At 33.6% G+C, this 3,415-nt stretch overlaps 1 non-coding gene across 1 annotated transcript; it reads left to right on the top strand.

Moving 5' to 3' along the window:
• The first annotated feature begins 204 nt into the window (after positions 1-204).
• Positions 205-311, top strand: LOC125494583 (small nucleolar RNA R71). The gene has a single exon (XR_007270822.1). It is a non-coding gene; the product is annotated as a small nucleolar RNA R71 (small nucleolar RNA).
• The last annotated feature ends 3,104 nt before the right edge of the window (positions 312-3,415 follow it).

The following is a 3,415-nucleotide window of genomic DNA, read 5'->3' as shown; positions in this document are numbered from 1 at the left end:
AACCTCATACTTACCTCCCTTTTTAGGGGCTCCACGAGACACACTCCAGTCATTCAAGTAATTGTTGGCAGCCAAATCATCCAACAATGTCTTCACAGCTTCTGGAGTTTTGGCCATGAAATACCGCCAGATGTGGCATCAATAGAACTTCGAACTTCATGCTTTAGACCATTGTAAAATGTCTGAATCAATAGCCACTCAGGAATGCCATGGTGTGGACACTGCCTTTGCAAAGCCTTGTATCTCTACCATGCTTCATAGAGAGACTCCAATTCATGTTGTTGAAAACCAGATATATCATTTCTGAACTTGGAAGTTCTCATAGGAGGGAAGAACTTGTAAAGAAAAGCCTTTTTCAGTTCTGGCTGTGTGGCAATCTTCCTCACTTCTTCTTCTTTAATCCATTCCTTTGCTTCGTCCCTGAGAGAAAAAGGAAAAGCACAATACCGGATTAAATCATTAGAAACGTTTGTTATTTTCAAAGTATTGCATTTTTCTAAGAAGTTAGCCAAATGATCAGTAGGGCTCTCTTTGGGTGTTCCCCCATATGAGTCCTGTGAGATGAACTGGATAAACTGTAACACCACGGATTTTTCGCTCATAATTTATTCGACTTATTTTCCCTTAATTATTATTTTCCGTTAAATTTAGAATATTTTACTTCTTAAAAATATTATATCTTATGTTATTTGTTTTCCAACTTTTTAAATGTTGTATTTATAAAATTTATTGGATTAGAAATTATATAATATAATATATATTATATATATATATATATATATATATTCTACTATTTAGTAAAATGCGTGTTTGATTTATTATTTTTATTTATTCGGTTTTAGATCGTTTCGGACCATTGCACGACCTTTTAACGTGAATTTTTATGTTCCTAAAAGCTGTCCGAAATAATGTCTTGCATGGGAGATATTTTCCGATTCATTTCAACCTTTGAAATTCCTTTGTAACACCCATTTTATTACCTTATTAATTTCACTTGTAACCTCTTTTTATTTACCCTTTTGCTGCTGGAAATTGATCAGAAAATTCAGTCCATTTTTCCCCATTTTATTCGACCATTTGAAGAGACAAAGTTGAGAGAAAAAGTTCATCTCGGTTTTCCCTACCACACCTTCACGAAAATGACTATTACCGGAGATCTAACCGTTGGATCACCCTGAAATTTGGACAGCATGTTCAGGACATCTGGGCCTTTATTATGACTGGAGAGATTTATAATCAGAGCTATACATTGACGGGAATCGAGATCGGAGCAGGGCAGTATGTAATGAAAATGCAAGCAATTGGAGGTCTTTAAAGGTAACTAATGGCGATCCGAGTACGATTAGGGTTTGTTTAGTATTTATCTAGGTTTAATACTTAAGTTGGATTATTTTTCATTTTAGGATTTTGGGTGGGAATAATTTCATGTTATATGCTTGTTCCATGAGTTTTTATGAAACGTGTGAGTATATAATTGCTTGGAGAACTTGTGAATTTGTTGTCTTATTGGAGAATTTGTTATGAGCCTTATTTATATGTTTTGGTATCATTGTTTTAGAATGTTTTATATTGAATGTGTTTGCTAGTTAACTCTTACCTTGTGATAAATTTCTGTTGTTGTGGACATGACATGGTGGCTGTCCATCTACGTTTGATCTTGAAATGTTATACTGAACATGGTTTATGGGAGAGTGATGAAGTCAGATTGTGTACTAGTATGGCGTTTCGACTGTATTGGAGATCCAGTGCACGAAATGTTAGCTTCTTGGGATGGCAGCAACTTGTTGCTCATATTTGTAATGCGTTTTACGTTGTTGCTTTGTGGTAATTCATGTGTGGAGTATGGTATTTGGTTAGTGGACTTTTTAAATCATGATCAGGTGGTATTATCAATTATGGGCATGTAGTGATAACGTCTAAGATTTCTTGTTGTAAGTATTTTCTTCATAGCTTGCTTAGTATGATCTCCACGTTGGTCTGCTAGTGTTATTTTCATTTTTCTTCTTTTCTGTTTTTGCTTGATATGTATTATATGGATTATATGTGAAGTATTATTATTCGTTTATGACTTTGTTTATCTTGTTGTAACTTGTAAGAGTATATATATAAATGATAAATTTGTGGTTCATTTAAGTTTATGATAATATTAGTTATTTTATGATAGTTTGTATTTGTAATTAAATTAAGGGTCAACAATGTTGTACATTTATAAATCAATATCTAAGTTGTTGACGTTACAGTACTCGAGGGAGAATAATATTGTCTTTAGTACCGTTTCTCCAAGAGTTATGTACCAGGGGTATTATAGCTAACGTTGTAATTAACCTTGTACCCAAATTCAGACAACGAGAGTGTAGTAATTGGAGTATCTGATTATACTGTGTATTTGGTGTATATTTATGTTTTGAGAAAGATTTATTCTTTTTAGTTGGGTGAAATGATTTTTATTAGTATTATATTACTATTACTTTGAGAAGAATAAATATTGTGGAATTGAGACTCTTGGATTGCGATCCTATAGTTTCTGCTGATTTTAGGTGTAAGGCCTGAAAGGCATCCTTATTATTTATATTTGATGAATAAATTATCGTATTTAATTGTGGAAATATTTTATTGAGATTAAGATATCCGGTGGGATAGATGTAGTCCCCGGTGAAGAACATGCCAACCACCTAGGTTGCGATTTAGGGGTATTACCTGGGTTAATTGTTGTCGTCCGAGAGGTTGGGAAGTACTGAGCTGGGTACTATCCTGCATCGGGAGTTTGGCCATTCTTAGACACAGGCAGTAGGGAACGTAATCCCATAGGTTGTCTGAAGATTTCGATCTAACAAACCTTAGGAAGTGGGTTGCGATCCACTGGCGTTCTGCTCTTTCTCAAAAGCTATTTATAATATTTTTGTTATATTATTTTGGAGGCTTATGTTTTTGATCTTGTATGTCTATATTAAGTTTATTAATCATGATTTACTTTATTTAACCATGTTAAACTATTAGTTGTTGTTTTGCTGTTATTTGGTTCAGTTTGATCTTTTACGTTGTTTGGGACTTAGTTATTAATGCTTGATAACTCCTATATGGATCCTAATTGAGCTGGGAGAGCTGTTAGTTACTCCCCACTGATTGTGGATGTTTGTTGTTTATTTTTGCAGGATATGTTGATGAGAATCTTATTTGGTTTTGGGCTTGGGTTGAGGTGTGAGCATTAAAATGTTAGATGTTTTAGGCCTAGACTCTTTGTTAATTTAAGAGTCAGTTTTCTCTTTAGGTTGTTAATTTAATTTATTTATACTATTTATTTATGTTGGTTTTATCACTTAGATATTTAAACGCATTTCTTGTAGTAGTGACATTCCCAGAAGACGATGTTTCCGCCATCGTCCTATATTAATACTATTATTATTTCTTTCTTTTT

Source organism: Beta vulgaris, chromosome 1, assembly GCF_026745355.1.
Source record: "Beta vulgaris subsp. vulgaris cultivar EL10 chromosome 1, EL10.2, whole genome shotgun sequence".
NCBI classification, from domain to species: Eukaryota; Viridiplantae; Streptophyta; class Magnoliopsida; order Caryophyllales; family Amaranthaceae; genus Beta; species Beta vulgaris.
The sequence above is the reverse complement of the archived record's forward strand: the minus strand, read 5'-3'. Positions and strand labels throughout refer to the sequence as shown.